We start from the raw sequence: 17273 nt of genomic DNA, 5'->3' as shown, positions 1-17273 counted from the left end.
CCAGCCTGGGCAACACAGAGAGACTCCCTCTCAAAATTTTAAATTTCTTAAAAGAAAAAAAAATGAAATAATATTGTATTAATTCCTGTAAAAGCATCAGACAGATTTAGATGAGAGAGAAAAACTACAGGGAAGGAGAAAGCTGGTCTGTGGCAAGGACTTCTAATTTAGAGAAAGACAGATGATAGCAAACAGCAAAAGTTATATTATAGATGTGACTTAAAAACTAATTTGATTTTTAGTTTTAGTCAGAAAAGTGCTTTAGGTATGGAACAAGTATAACCTAGTATTTCCAGCATTTCTCTGTTGACCTCACATCTCTCACCAGATACTGCCTCAATTCTCTGTTTCTCTTCACAGCAAATTCCCTTGAAAGAGAAACTACCCGTGATCAGAAATTCCTCTGTTTCAATTTGATCCTGAATCCACTTCATCTAGGTCTTCCTCACCAAATCCCACATATATTTGTTTTATTATGGTCACGTGGGACCTCCACATTGTTACATCAGTATTTTGTCCTCATTTTACTTGAGTTATTTGTAGTTAATTACTCCCTTCTCCCTGAAACACTTTCCTTACTTGGCTTCTAGGATGCTCTGTTCTTATGGATTTCCCCTTTCACTTCAGTCATTTGTTTGTTTTTTCAATATCTTCGTGATCTTTTATTTCAATGCACCTTGCTAGCCTCCCAACTAGGTCTCCTACTTTCACCTTAATTCTCTATGGTTTATTCTCAACAAGAAAGCAATTAAAACCCCTTAAAAATGTCAACAAAACTGTCACTACTCAATACTCTCCAAGTAAGAGGTGACAATGTGCTAGCAGCCCTCACAGCACTTCATTGCCCTCGGCGTCCACTCTGGCTGTGCCTGAGGAGCCCTTCAGCCCGCCACGGCACCCTGAGAGCCCCTCTCTGGGCTGGCTGAAGCTGGAGCCCCCTCCCTCTGCTTGCGGGGAGGTGTGGAGGGAGAGGCGCAGGCGGGAACCAGGGCTGCGAGGAGCGCTTGCTGGCGAGTGCGAGTTCCGGAGCGCCAGTGCGAGTTCCGGCGGATGCGGGCACGGGCTCGGCGGGCCCCCGCACACGAAGCGGCTGGCCAGTGGCCCCGCTCAAGGCAGTGGGGGGCTTAGCACTTGGGCCAGCAGCTGCAGAGGGTGCACCAGGTCCCCCAGCAGTGCTGGCCCGACAGCGCTGTGCTCGACTTTTCGCGGAGCCTCAGCCGCCTTCCCGCAGGGCAGGCTCGGGACCTTCAGCCCGCCATGTCTGAGCGCCCCCCTCCACGTTGGGCTCTGGCGTGGCCAGAGCCTCCCCGACGGGCGCCGCCCCCTGCTCCCTGGCGCCCGGTCCCATCGACCGCCCGCCCAAGGGTTGAGGAGTGCAGGCGACGGCTGGGGACTGGCGGGCAGCTCTGCCGCAGCCCCGGTGCAGGATCCACTAGGTGAAGCCAGCTGGGCTCCTGAGCCGGATGGGGACTTGGAGAACTTTTATATCTAGCTGGATGATTGTATGTGTACCAGTCAGCACTCTGTGTCTAGCTCAAGGTTTGTAAATACACCAATGGGTACTCTGTATCTAGCTAACCTAGTGGGGACTTGGAGAACTTTTAGATCTAGCAGTGTCTACCTAAAGGATTGTAAATGCATCAATCAGCACCCTGTCAAAACGGACCAATCAGCAGGATGTGGGTGGGGCCGGATAAGGGAATAAAAGCAGGCTGCCCAAGCCAGTCAGTGGCAACGTGCTTGGGTTCCCTTCCATGCTGTGGAAGGGTAGGTGTTTCACTATTTGCAATAAATCTTGTTGCTCAGTCTTTAGGTCCATGCTGCCTTTATGAGCTGTAACACTCACTGTGAAGGTCTGCACCTTCAGTCCTGTCAGCAAGACCACGAACCCACCAGAAAGAAGGATCTCCAGACACATCTGAATGTCTGAAGGAAGAAACTCCCAACACACCATCTTTAAGAAATGTAACTCTCACTGCGAGGGTATGTGGCTTCATTCTTGAAGTCAGAGAGACCAAGAACCCACCAATTGCAGGCACACAAGGGGTCCTTATTTTATTCAGGTAAAAAACTGAAGTCCTTACTATATCCCTGTAAATTCCCATAGCATCCGTCCCCACAGCCTCTCTGGCCCCTATCCATTCTGCCCTTTGCCCATTCTGCCCAGCCACAGTGGCCCAATAGCTAGTCTGTGAACACATCAAGCGCATACTTAATCTCAAGGCTTTTGCAATCGTTCTTCTCTCTAGCTGTAATCTCTCATCACTTATTCTGAGTGTCTTGTTTCTGCAATTGCTTTACTTACTCGACCATTGTAAAATAGTCATTCTTACCGCACAACTCCATTATATCTTATCTTCTTTGCCTTGCCTTATGCTTTTCCTTGGAGTTACAGATACCTGATGTAGATAGTATTTACTTTTTTTTTTATGCTTGCATTAATCACCTAGAATATAAACTCCAAAAGAGGAGCTCTTTTATTATCTATCTAATATATCTTGGATATTTGTTCCCACCTAAATTTCATGTTGAAATGTAATTCCCTGTGTTGGAGATGGGGTCTGGTGGGAGGTATGTGGATCATGGGGTAGATCCCTCATGAATGGCTTGGGCCATCCCTTTGGTGAGAAGAGAGCTCTGGCTCTGACTTTTCACGAGATCTGGTTGTTTAAAACTGTGTGGCACCTCCCCTGAACTTCCTCTCACTTGCTCCTGCTTTTGCCATCTGAAGTACCTGCTCTTGCTTCATTTTTCACCATGGGTAAAAGCTCCCTGAGACCCTCCCTCAGAAGCGCATGTCCCTATGCTTGTTGTGCAGCTGGCAGAACCATGAGCCAATTAAATCTCTTTTCTTATAAATTACTCAGTCTCAGGTATTTCTTTATAGCAGTACAAGGATGGCTTAATACATGTCTCTAAAGCAAAAACTGGGCCTGGTATGTAATAGGTGTTCAATAAATATTTATTGAATAAACGAATAAATATTGGGTTAAATAAAGTTTAAAGCATCATAATAGAACACTGGGTCGATGTCAATATGACAGTTTTCTTATTTACATACGGACATGGAGAGGTCTTTGTGGGCATTGGTAAGAGAGCAAACCAAATTACAGAACACTATGTAGAGTATAGCTGTATAGGATACATATGGTATATGTTTACAAATATGTCTAGAAAATTTGAAAGCTATATATCAAATATTATATCATTTATCTTTAGAAGGCTAATTGCATGTTTTCAATTTATTATTTATAATTTTCTTTTTATTTTTTAACTATTTTTACAGGTTATTTGTATAATCACAAGACAACTGAATAATTCTTGTTTTCTTCATCAACTTTTAAGTTCTGGGGTACATGTGCAGGATGTGCAGGTTTGTTACATGGGTAAACGTGTGGCATGGTGGTTTGCCGCACAGATCAACCCATCACTAAGGTACTAAGCTGAGCATTCATTAGTTATTCCTCCTGATACTCTCCTTCCCCTTGCCCCACCGACACGCCCTAGTGTATGTTTATATTGTTACCCCTCATGTGACCATGTGTTCTCATCATTCAGCTTCCTCATGTAAGTGAGAACATGCAGTGTTTGGTTTTCTGTTCCTGTGTTAGTTTGCTGAGGATAACGGCTTCTAGATCCATCCATGTCTCTGCAAAGGACATGCTCTTGTTTCTTTTTATGGCTGCACAGTATTCCGTGGTATATATGTACCACATTTACAACTGAGTAATTTTGACACAAAAAATGTATTGTTACATGGATATAATGTTTATATTCTTTTCACAGAATTTGAGTCACTTGAATTTCTGCTTTAACACTTAGAATTTGGAGGGTCTGTTTTCTTAAAAATATATATATATTAACACTTTAAATCCAGTAAGTAAATGTGGAAGTTTGGGGGAAATAGTCAGCTGGAAACTCAGAATTGATGTTAACTTTCACCAGGCCTTTGTTCACATTATTTTCATCTATAATTAATGAACAAATAATCCTGTACTATCTCTGCATTCAAAAATGATATATATGGTGCATATGTATATATGGCAAAAATCTAAGAAATGTAGCCAAATATTAATATTGCTTACACATATGTAGTCATATCATGGTGAACTTTTTTTATTTTCTTGATTTTGCAAGAAGAATAATAAAGAGGCTATTTACATTTTAATGTCCAAATGTGTATACAAATATAAAAATTATGCTTTAAAAATCTAATAAATAAATGGAAGTAAAACATTTTTGAATTTTTTTTAAGATTCCACAATAGATCTAGGTATTCTTCTTATCCATATGCTGATACTACCATTGCCCAAATTCTGGCAGTTGGTCCCTTTGGGAAACAGCTAGATGAATCACTACTATACACACTTACTGTGGTATTTACTACCCCTCCTCAAGGGGAATTAGCCTATCTTTTGTTTTTCTTCAGTAATATTTTATCTTTAATAGACAAATAGTGATTGTATTTATTCACTGGATACAATGTTACATTTTGATGCAAACATACCTTGTGGAATGATCAAATCAGGCTAATTAACTTATCTGTCATCTCAAATGCTTATCTTTTCTTCTTGGTGAGAGCATTTAAAATCCATTCTTGTAGCTATTTTGAAATATAAAGTATATTATTTTTTAACTACATTTAGTTACAATGTAGTGTAATAGCCTTTGGTAGCCATCACTGTACTCTGTATTTCTATCAGTTTGCCTTTTTAAATTACACATTTAAGTGAGATCATGCAGTATTTGTTGTTTTGTGTCTGACTTATTTCATTTAGCATAATGTCCTCTAGGTTCATCCATGTTGTCATAAATGACAAAATTTCCTGCCTTTCAAAGGCTGAATGGTATTCCATTGTTTATATATACCATATTGCCAAAATCCATTCATCTGTTGGTGGGCAGTTAAGTTATTTTCAAATATTGGCTATTGTTAATAACCCTGCAGTGAATGTGGGAGTTCAGACATCTTGTTGACATACTGATATTAATTCCTTTGACTATATACTCAAAAGTGGAATTGCTGGACTGTGTAGTTAATTTTAGTTTTTTAGTAACATTCATACTGTTTTCCAAAATAACTGTACTAATTTACAATACCATCAACAATGTGCAAGGGTTCCCTCTTCTCCACATCCTCATCAACCCTTGTTAGTTTTCATCTTTTTGATAATAGCCAGTCTATCAGGTATAAGATAATATTTCATTGTGATTTAATTAGCATTTCTTTGTTGATTAGAGATGTTGAGCATTTTTTCATGTATCTTTTAACCACTTTTATGTTTTCTTTTGAGAAATGTCTATTTAAGTCCTCTGCCCATTTTTAATAGGATCATTTGTTTTCTTATTATTGAGGAGTTTGAGTTCCATGCATATTTTAGATATTAGCCTTTTATCTAATGCGTAATTTGCAAATATTTTCTCCCAATCTGTGGGTTGCCTCTTTAGCCTGTTAACTGTTTCCTTTCCTTCCTGCAGAAGCTTTTTAGTTTGATGCAATACCATTTGTCTATTTTTGCTGCTATTGTCTGTGCTTTTGGGGTCAAGAAATCTCTGCTCATACCCAGGTCATGATGGTTTCCCCATATGTTTTCTTCTAGTAGTTTTATAGTTTCAAGTCTTATGTTATATTAAGTCTTTAATCCATTTTGAGTTGATTCTTGTGCAAGGGCTGAAATAAGTGTTCATTTTGATTCTTCTGTGTGTGCATATCTAGTTTTCCCAACAACATTTATTGAAAAGTCTGTCATTTCCCCATGGTTTGATCTTGTTATTTTTATGAAAATTTAATTGACCATAGGTATGTGAGTTTATTTCTGGGCTTTCTATCATATTCCATTGATTGATATGTCTGGTTTTATGCCAGTACCACGCTGCTGGCTTTGTAATGTGTTTTAATGTCTGATACTGTGATATCTGCAGCATTATTTTTTCTCAAGATTTTTATTTGTGGCTATTTGTAGTTTCATACATATTTTACAATTTTTTATTTCTGTGAAAAATGCATTGGAATTTTCATAGGGATTACGTTGGAACTGCTTTGGGTAGTATGACCGTTTTAACAATATTAATTGTTCTAATCCATGAGCATGGACCAGCTTTTCATTTATTTGTGTCATCTTCAGGTTTTTTCAACAGTGTTTTATAGTTTTTAGTATGTGGAACTTTAATTTCCTTGGTTGAATTTACTCCTACATGTGTGTGTGCATCAACTAACCATAGTTATGTGGGTTTATTTCTATCATATTCTATTGATTACTTCTAAATGAGTGAGTGTGTGTGTGTGTGTGTGTGTAAGATACTATTGTAAATGGGATTTTTAAAAAATTTCTTTCTCAGGTTGTATATTGTTAGTGTATGGAAATAATATTGATTTTGTAAGTTGATATTGTATTCTGCAAATTCACTAAATTTGTTAATTTAACAATTATTTTTGGTGGAGTCTTATAGGGTTTTCTATATATAAGATCATGTCATCAGCAAACAATTTCATTTCTTCTTTTCCTATTTGAATGCTTTTTCTTACCTAGTTGTTTTGACTAGGACCTCCAGTACTATGTTGAACATAATTGATGAAAGCAGACATCCTTGTCTTGCTCCTGATCCAAAAGACTTTAACTTTTCACCACTGAGTATGATGTTCACTGTAGGCTTGTTATATATGGTCTTTGTTGTGTTGAGAAATATTCCTTCTATAACTGATTTTCAAAAGTTTATCATGAAAGGATGTTAAATTATTTCAAATGATTTTTCTTCATCTATTGAGGTGGTTACATTGTTTTTATTCTTCATTCTGTTACTATGGTGAATCACATTTTTAATTTTTTTTACTTTCATGAATTTATTTTGTGATAGGTAGAAAACCACATCTGTAGACCTAGAAGCAGAGTGAATCTAAAAAATATTATTTATAATTATTATGGTACACAATATGTATGTATTTTCATGGAGTACATGCAATGTTCTGATACAGGCATATGATGTTTAATAATCACATCAGGGTATTTGAAGTATTCATTACCTCAAGCATTTATCATTTCTTTGTGTTAGGGAATTTCACTTTCATTCTTTTAGTTATTTAAAATATACAATGAATTATTATTGACTGTAGTCATCCTGTTGTGCTATTAAATACTAGGTCTTATTCATTTTATCTAACTATATTTTTGCACCCATTAACAATCCCCACTTGATTTGCATATGGTAAGCCATTCTTGAATCCCAGGAATAAATTCCATTTGACCATGGTGAATGATCCTTTTAATGTACTGTTGAATATAGTTTTTGGTATTTTGTTGAGGATTTTTGCATCCATATTCATCAGAAATACTGATCTGTAATTTTCTTTTCTGTTAGTTTCTTAGTCAGACTTTGGTCTCAGGCTAATGTTGGCCTTACAAAATGATTGTGGAAGTGTTTCCTTCTCTTCAATTTTTTGAAGAGTATGGAAATAATTATTATTAGTTCTTCTTTAAATGTGGGTAGAATACGTTTATGAAAATATCTTTTCCTGGGCTGTTCCTTGATGGCAGACTTTTCATTACTGATTTAATTTCCTTGCTCATTACTGTTCCGTTTATATTCCTAATTTCATGATTTGATCTTGGAAGGTTATGTATCAAAGCGTTTATCTATTTCCTCTCCATTGTCCAATTTGTTGGCATATAATTGTTCATAGTGGTCTCATAAGATCTTTTGTATTTTTGTATTATCAATTGTGATACCGTTTTTCATTTCTGATTTAGTTCATTTGAACCACCTCTATTCTGCCGTAGTTAATTTAGCTAAGGTTTGTCAATTTTGTTTGTCTTTTTGGAAGACCAACCCTTAGCTTTATTGATCTCTTGTATTCGTTTTCTAATTTCTGTTTCATTGATTTTTGCTCTGAAATGTTTCTTTTCTTCCACTAACTTTAGGCTTAGATTGTTCTTCTTTTACTAATTCCTTGAGAGGTAACATTAAGTTGTTTATATAAAATCTCTCCCTCTTTCACCCTCTCTTTTGACGTAGGCATTTAGTATTACAAACATTCCTCTTAGAAACACTTTTGCTGAATCTCATGAATTTTAGTATGTTGTATTTTCATTTTTCTTTATATATTTTTAAAATTAATTTTTAAATTTCCTCTTTGAATCAATAGTTTTTCAGGAGCATGTCATTTAATTTGCATATATTTGCTAATTTTTCTTGGTTCCTCCTGTTATTGATTTCTAGCGTCATACCTTTGTGATTGAGAAAGATATTTGATATAATATTGATCTTCTGATATTTGTTAAGATGTGTTTTGTGGTCTATCGATTTATCCTAGGGAATGTTACATGTATAATTGAGAAAAATGTATATATTGTTGCTGTTGGATGAAATGTTCTGCATATGTCTGTTAACTCCATTGGTATAAGTATAGTTCAAGTCTAATATTTTGTTATTAATTTTTTGTCTAGTTAGTAGTTCTGTTGTTGGAAGTGGGATATTAAAATTACTTACTATTATTGTGCTGCACTTATGTATCTTTTCAGATCTCTTAATCTTTGGTTTATATTTTTAGGTGCTTCAGTGTTGGGCACATATGTATTTACAATTGTTATATTATCTTGATTCATTGATCTTTTTTTTATAATATACTGACCTTCTTTATCCCTTTTTACAGTTTTTTTTTAACCTAAAGTTTATTTGGTGTGAAATAAATATAGCTACCCCTGCTCTCTTTTATTTGCCTGCAATATCATTTTCCATCACTTCAGTTTCAACCTGTGAGTGTCCTTTAAGATAAGATAAGTCTTCTGTAGGTCCATATAGTTGGATCTTGTTTGGTATGTATCGTGGTACTGTATGCCTTTTGACTACAGAATTTAATCCATTAACCTTTAAAGTAATTATTCATAGATGAGAACTTGCTACTTCCATTTTATTGTTTTCAAGTTGTTTTCTAGATCCTACATTTTTTTCCTTATCTCTTGTTTTCTTTATTTGGGATTTGTTTGCTTTTTGTAGTGATATATTTTGAATTTTTCAAAATATTTTGTGTATCTATTATAGGCTCATACTTTGTGGTTACATAAATCATCTTATACCTATAACAAGCTATGCCGAGTTGATAATAACTTAAGTTTGATCACTTACACAAAGTCTATACTTTTACTCTCCTCCTTCTAAATTTAATGTTTTTGGTGTAATTCTTTACCTCTTTTAATCATATGTGTACTTAACAAATTATTGTAGCTGTAGTTGCTTTTAAGAATTTTGCCTTTTAACCCTTATACTAGAGAAATCCTTGATGTGTTTGCCATCATTATAATTTTGGAATGTTTTGGATTTGAAAAATGCCATTAATTTTACCAGTGCATTTTATACCTTCACATGTTTTCATGTTTCTATTTTACATTTTGCATTATTTTCCTTCAGCTTGAAGAACTCCCTTTAGCATTTCTTATAACGCAGGTATAATGGTGACAAACTCAGCCTTTGTTTCTCTGAGAGAGTCTTTAACACCCTTCATTATTTAAAGATAGGTTTGCTAGGTATACTATTCTTGATTGGCAGGTTTTTTCTTTCAGAATTTTGAATATACTATCCTACTCCCTTGAGCTTTCAAGGTTAATGCTGAGAATTTTGCTGATAGTTTTATCAGAGTTCTCTTAAATGTGACAATTCAGTTCTCCCTTACTGCTTTCCATACTCTACCTTTAAGTTTTGACAGTTTTGTTATGATGTGCCTTGATGTGGGTTTCTTTTCCTTTTTTAAATTTTAGATTCAAGGGGTACATGTGCAGATTTGCTGCAGGGACATAATGTGTGGTGTTGTGCTTCTGTTGATCCCACCAGTCAGATAGTGAACATAGTATCTAATAGGAAGTGGTTTTTTTTTTTAGCTCTTGGACCCTTCCTTTTCCCTTTTTGGAGCACACGGTGTCAATTGTTTCTGTATTTATGTCTGTGTGTACCTAATGTTTAGCTCCTACTTATGTGAAAGAACGTGCAATATTTGTTTTTCTGTTTCTGTGTTAATTTGCATAGGATAATACCTTCCAGTAGCCTATCCATGTTGCTAAAAAAGACATGATTTTGTTCTGTTTTATGGCTTCACAGTATTTCCTGATATATAGGTACTTGGTGTGGATTTATCTGGATTCATTTTATTTGGTATTCTTTGAGATTCCTGTATCTGGCTTTCTATTTTCTTCCCCAGTACTGGGAAATTTTCTGCCATTATATTTTGAATATGTTCTGTGCTTGTCTCTCTCTCCTCCTTCTAAACACCTATAATGTGTATATTGCTCTGATTGAGGGTGTCAGTATGTCTCTTAAGATGTATTCATTCTTTTTCATTCTTTTTCCTTTTTGCTACTCAGATTGGATGATTTCCAGTGACTTGTCTTTGAGTTCATTGATGTTTTACTTCTGCTTAATCTCATTTGCGGGTGAACCTTTCTGTTGATTTTTTCAGTTTAGCTTAATATTCTTCAGCTCTAAGATTTGATACTTTTATATACTTTCCGTTTGTTAAAGTTCTCAGTTTGTTTTTGCATTTCTCTCTGAACCTTAGTGACAATCTTTATAATTATTATTTTAAATTCTCTGTTAGGTAAATTACATCTCTTTCATTCACTTGGGTCAATTTCTGAACATTTATTTTGCTCTTTATTTGAAATATATATTTCTTGTTTCCTTAGTTTCCTTGACTCTTGTGTTGTTTTCTGCACGTTGGATAAGACAGCTGCCTTTCCCAGTCTTATCAAACAGGACCTGTGTAGAAGAAAAATACCACTAGTCCATTTGACAAAAAATTTTAACGTGCTTCTCAAAGCTTTGTGTTTGTCCAGGCCACTGTTTCTGTTATTGGTGACTCCCAGGAGATTGGGATATGCCATGTCCTATCAATACTCTGTGAACTGTAAGATAGAGGCCAGACTTTCAAAATGTGGCGTGGCCAGAAATTTCTAATGCAAGTGTTAGATGTGTGGTCCAGTTCCTTCTATCCTCATGTTGAAGTTGGGTGCAGGTGTTATTTCTCCACTCTCTCTGCACGAAGCCAGGGAGAGGTTCTATGGAAACTGCCTGTATTTGTGTTCAGGCCACACTTTTTGATTCTGGGAACACAGCTTTTGGAAGTGGAGCCATTGTTTGTCTATGTCTTTGTTGTCTGCGATCTAGAGTAAGTTAGGAATGCAAAGCCCCACCACTCCCAAGCTTAGCCTGTTAAGAATTCAGTCCTTTGGGTGGGAACTATAGAGTCGTGACACTTAATTTGTGAACAAACTCTTTTCAAGAATAGGTAGACTGTAAAATAATGGAAGAAATAAATAGACCTATAGAAGTTGTGACACTTGGTGTGTGAACAAACTCTAGGATAAATAGGCTGGGGACATGCCAACTTTCTGCTTAGTCTACCTGACAGCTACTATTAGTCTGCATTGTTCGCTCCCTGATGCAAGCTGGACGTTAAGCTGTCTAGTTGTCACTGGATGAGTGTGCAGTAAGCTGCTAGAGAGAAAACAAAAAACAAACAAACAAACAAACAAAAGGAGCTGTGCATTCTAGCCCCTGTTCTATACTGCTCCCAAGAGATATTGCTCCTGGAAGGGTTTGCATGCCTGTTTAAAACCACCTCTTTGTTCTGTGATCTAGGGAGACTTGTAGATGCCTAGTCTTTTCTGCTCTTAGAGCCAGAAGTTTTGGGATATAGTATTTCTGGTAAATGCTGTAAAAGTTAGAGCATTTTGTGGGTGAACACACTCCTTCCAGAGAGAATTGGGAGAACTAGGATTATTGCCAAGTTGAGCTGGAGGAAGAGTCTCAGGAAGTGCTAAGCTGCTGCTCAGGCTGTTAGAGAGCTACTTTTTGCTTGCCCCTTTAACTCTCAGATGGTGTTAGTTAGAAACCAGACTGTCAAGTAGCCACTAGGGGAGTATGCTGTAAACCTTCCAGGGAGAAACAGGTAGTGGTACTTTTGAGTCTTGTCTCTGTGCTAATTCACAGTATTAAAGCCCCTGAAAAAGTGCTTGCACACACACATAAAACTGCCACTTTTTTCCTGTGGTCTAAATAAACTTGTGTAAGCCTAATTCTCTAACTCCCAGAGTTGGTGAATTAAAGAGCCAAACTGTTGGGCACCTTATAACTAGGGTGCTATATGTGAGGTCCCAGTCTTCTCCACAGGGAGAATCTGAGTGTTAGTGATTTCAGTTATATGGTGAAGTACCTGGAAAGGGGTCCATGCTCAAGTATGCCTCAGATTTGTCTACCCATTTGAAGTGCATGTTTGGGTTTTGTTTATTTGGATTTTTTTTTTTTTTTTTGAAACAGAGTCTCGTCCTGTTGCACAGGCTAGAGTGCAGTGGCACAATCTCAGTTCACTGCAGCCTCCGCCTCCCTGGTTCATGTGATTGTCCTGCCTCAGTCTCCTGAGTAGCTGTGACTACAGATGCGCACCACCATTCCCAGCTAATTTTTGTATTTTTGGTAGAGACGGGGTTTCATTATGTTATCCAGGCTGATCTAGAACTCCTGGACTCAAATAATCCACCAGCCTCGGCCTCCCAAAGTGCTGGGATTAAAGGCGTGAGCCACCTCGCCCGGCCATGCATGTTTTCTTGCTTGCCTGCTAGGCAGGAGTCTCTCAACTTATTTCTGACTTTCTCTCAGAGGGAATTAATTGAGATGTTCATTCTGTGCATTTGTGAGTATTGGGAGTGCCGGGAGCTTCCTGTTCTGCCATGTTGCTGACATCCGTCTAAGGAAAACAGTTTAAAGAAAGTTCATCACCAAGTAACAGTAGATACATCTGGGTATCTTAAATACAAATACTTTTCTTTCTTTCTTTCTTTCTTTCTTTCTTTCTTTCTTTCTTTCTTTCTTTCTTTCTTTCTTTCTTTCTTTCTTTCTTTCTTTCTTTCTCTCTTTCTCTCTTTCTCTCTTTCTCTCTCTCTCTTTCCTTTCTTTCTCTTTCTCTCTTTCTCTCTCTTTCTCTTTCTTTCTTTTCTCTCTTTCTCTCTCTCTCTCTTTTTCTCTCTTTCTCTTTCTTGCTTGCTTTCTTTTTTTTTTTTTCTCTTTTCTTTTTTTTTTGAGTTTCACTCTTGTCGCCCAGGCTGGAGTGTAATGGCACGATCTCGGCTCACTGAAACCTCCGCCTCCTGGGTTCAAGCGATTCTCCTGCCTCAGCCTCCCGAGAAACTGGGATTACAGGCATGCACCACCGTGCCCAGCTAATTTTTGTATTTTTAGTAGAGACAGAGTTTCACCATGTTGGCCAGACTGGTCTCGAAGTCCTGAGCTCAGGTGATCCACCTGCCTCAGCCTCCCAAAGTGCCAGGATTACAGGTGTAAGCCACCGCAGCTGGCTACTTTTATTTCTTATATTTTTCAAATGCTATATATGTAAGTACCAAAACTTTACAATTTAAAAACTATTTTGAAAAGGAAAAGATCATTATAACAGTTATAGATCTGTTTTCGGTAGCCTTAGCAACTTATTAACAATCCTTTTATGTTACTGTTAGACATCTCCCCCATGGAATGTCCAGAGCCCCTTTCCAGTGTATCATTGAGAGAACTGACCTTACAAAATTGCCCAGTCTGGAATTCAGCAGGACCATACACTACCTCCGTTAAGTCATCTCTCTGAAAGACAATGTTGGCAGTGTCTGGCCACAATTCAAAGGTTACTACCTTCTATAAAAAAGAGGACTAAAACATTAAATGTGAATACAAATGTATAATGTTTTGAGGTGATCTGGTAAGATGTTGGTCTTCCTTCATTTAGTAATAACCTTGCTGAATCAGCAGGTACATAATGTCTTTTCACGGTGATAATTAGAATGTGCACTAGACTCTAATAGTAACATAAAATGGGAAACAGAGAGCAGCAAACGAGTTACAGTAAGGAATTTAAAGGAGTTAAGAATGCTTTTTAATAGTTCATTTTAATTATGGTCTTAGAGATGTAACAAACTTCTGAAAACCAGACCCAGCTAATAGAGTAACACAACCATCAACAAAACACAACCACGGAGACTTGCTCAATTTTAGCTGAAAGGGGAGAGCACTGTCTCAGCCAAATTGGACTGATATGATTGAGTATATTAATTTACCCCAAAAAGAAAGAATATGACATATACCTTCTTATCATGAAGAGGGATACATGCGATTTATTCTAATCCGATACCATTAAATATTCAGGCTATATAGAATGAATTATGGAACTAATCCTCTTTAAACATTTTTACCTGCCATTTTTATGTTAGCATACCTACGTTAAGATACTGGCTAGCATTTAGCTTTTTTTTTTTTTATAAGTAAATAAATTGGTGATATCATTAATACTTCCATTAATATGATTGTTTAAAAAATAAATAATAAATGAATCCATTCTTGATTTCCTGCTAGATTGAGGGCCAGAACTTAATACTAATCCTCTAAGGCAATCCAATCTTATTTTTTGGAGCTGTTTTGGTTCTCTTGAAGACAGACAGCCTGTCTTCCCAAATGATGACATGAGCCAAAGGAATGGCTGTTTAATCATAATTTTTAACTTAATCAGTAGATTGAATGATTTTGTATATAGAGCACTGAATTGTGAGCCTTGTGTCTTGATAAATGGTGACAACCAACACCAAGTCACACAAAACAAAAGTAAGAATTCATTCCTCCTCCTTCTCAACCTGCCCATCATCTCAACTGGTCTCCAGATCCTGGAAATTTTAAATTCTGACATTTCTTGTACCTGCCATTTTCTCTTCATCATTGCTACTTTTAGTTCAGCCCTTGTCATTCTCCCCTAAACTACTGACATAGCTTCGTGACAGGCAATTTACCTTGTTTCCAAACCATCTTCCATAGCATTGCTTAAGCAATTTTTCAAAACCCAACCAGGTTACTGCCTTTTGGAACTCACCAAAAGCCTCTCTTTCTTCTGTTAGTCTTCTTGGTGAAGCATAAAAGGCCACCCATAATTAGCACTTATATTTTCCTCTTCATCCACTGAGTCTCAGTAATGTTAGTCCATCTGAAGTCCGCAGAACAAACCTCAGAGTCTTGCCTCCTTGTGGTTTCTCAGCTTCTCCCGATTTTGGCTGCCTTGTCCCTCCACTCCTGGCCATACCTCATCAGGCTGTTAGTGAGGAATTTGATGGGCAAGTTATGGTGAGGTGATCAAGTAAACCTAATTATTATTATTATTATTTTATTATTTTGGTGAGGTCCTCCAATAAAAAACCGCAAGAGTATTTTTAAATTTCTCCAAAAAATACTGCATCATATCTGTTTTTATTACTCGGTGTCTGAGAACTCTGTTTACAGGTCTTTTAGCCAAGAAACTCATGACATATGTATGTATTCTTTTCAGAAATGTCAATTTTAGGTTGGCTAGATCTGAAAAGACTCCTCCAGACAGTAGCATGCTACAAAAGTTTTAAGTAGACAGATATAGTGGTAATGCAAAGGTGATTGGAGGAAGTCGAATGTCATTGAACAAAAGATTTAAACAACTTTATGTTCCAAAAAGAAATGCCCTTTAATATGAAGTGTTTTTTACTGATTTATCAGAGTTTTATTTAATATTTTTTCTTTTTTTCTCTTTTTTTATGTAGCTTAATTTGTATTCTAGTTTATCCAATTCATGCAACTAGTGTTTGTTCCTCATTTTTGTTTTTGTAGAGTCTTTGACACAAAAGTCTTTTAGTAAATATTACATGTCTTTTGCCAAGGTGTGAGGTCTAGTGCATTTAACTGTCATGAAAATGATACGTTAGCTAAAACAAAGTTTATCAAAAGCAATTACATCAATTTAGGGAATTTTGAATGGGAATTTCAGAGCCTTTGGATGCTTCAGTAGCAGCTGTGGATGTGCTTACAAAGCCCAATAAGTAGAGCTTCGGACTACTCATGAAAATTCCCACCAGAGCAGCTGTACTTTCTTCTGTTTCGTTTATATATTACAACATTTTACTTGAAATGTAGAATACATTTTAAAATCAGGCACACATTATAATTAGAAACTATCAAAATTGATAATTCTATCTCTAAAATGTTCTGATTCAATAGCAGCTTTCATTTAAATGAAAGTATTATTTTCATTGACATTAAATTGGGCTTTATTAATTTGAGGTGTCTATAATTTGCTTGGGGTAAAATTGTGTTATCTCTTTACTCAACTTATTGAAATTTGGTACTTCCTGTGCTATCTTTGTCCCTAATAGAAATTACAGATATTGTTATATAACATTTTATTTGTGGAAGTTCTCTCAAATTAGGGTCTATGATAATCACTACACTGAAACGACAGTATTTTTAGACTTACTTGGATCTTGATATTTACTTCTGCAATGATAAAGCATATATATTACTTTATCACAAATTTAAAACATTTTGACAAGTATGTTTTAACATACTTAATTGCTTTATATTCTTTTAAAAATGTTTTGCCCTTAAAATATTATTCTGAGAAGGAGTCTATACACAAAGAGGACTGATGGCTCAATGAACAGGCATTCAATGGTAATACAGCCGATATTATTTTGTTTTGGATAAGCAGCCATATGACCACAGGTGCTTTCTATACCTATAAGTTATGGACCTCAGCAGCTGTACTTGTTTGGCAAAGATTAGCACTAGTCACTGAGTCTTACATTCAGGATCTGTGTATCACTGCACTCTAGAAAATCATAGTTATATCACCTTCCTTGAACAGAAAGATATGTTACTCTCTTCCTTTGTTTCGTAAGTTTATTTTCCTTGTGTTTTTTGTTCTTAAACTCAGTACTTAGATGCTTTACTAAGTATGTGGTTTTTGCTGCCCCAAGATCCCTTCAGCTGCTGCTTCTAATACCATAATTTTCCTTCATGATGCACCCCTTCTGCACCATCAGATTCTGTGCTTTGAATAGGGCCAACTCCACTGACAACCTATATCTATGATACTGGACATGGGGTAAGTTCCTTTTGTAAAACTGATTGGCACTTGACACATCTAGAACTGATGTAACTTAATTCTGCAACTTTAATAGGAAAAGAATCACACTTTCTACTCTGCTTTCTAAGAGAGAAGGATGTTTGCCAAGGACTTCACAGCCATCTTCCCACCAGAAGGAAATAGCCTTTCTGGGAATAGAACTGGTAGAGAAGAATGCAGCTAAGAGACAGGAGGAAACAAACAACTTAGACCCAGAAAAAAACAGTTTAAAACATGCCCAAATTTAATTCTTGCCCTGGACTCTTCAACTATGGTAGTAACCAAGTCTGTCCTAGCTTAAGTCCTTTTAAGTTGGCTTATATCAAAA

At 36.6% G+C, this 17273-nt stretch overlaps 1 protein-coding gene across 4 annotated transcripts in view; it reads left to right on the top strand.

The window, feature by feature from the left end:
* The first annotated feature begins 1071 nt into the window (after positions 1-1071).
* LOC105479548 (GDNF family receptor alpha like) overlaps positions 1072-17273 on the top strand; it is a 92297-nt gene continuing 76095 nt past the window's right edge. For 2 of the 4 annotated variants that reach the window (XM_071096931.1, XM_071096932.1), the window contains exons 1-2: positions 1073-1539; positions 1807-2063. The gene's annotated coding sequence lies outside the window, so the exon portion shown is untranslated. Of the gene's footprint in view, positions 1540-1806; positions 2064-17273 lie in introns of all 4 variants that reach the window. The other 2 variants (XM_071096930.1, XM_071096928.1) reach the window with 2 other exon arrangements.

Source organism: Macaca nemestrina, chromosome 5 (assembly GCF_043159975.1).
Source record: "Macaca nemestrina isolate mMacNem1 chromosome 5, mMacNem.hap1, whole genome shotgun sequence".
In the NCBI taxonomy this organism is placed as follows: domain Eukaryota; kingdom Metazoa; phylum Chordata; class Mammalia; order Primates; family Cercopithecidae; genus Macaca; species Macaca nemestrina.
Note: the sequence above shows the minus strand (reverse complement) of the source record. Positions and strands in the feature narration are given on the sequence as shown.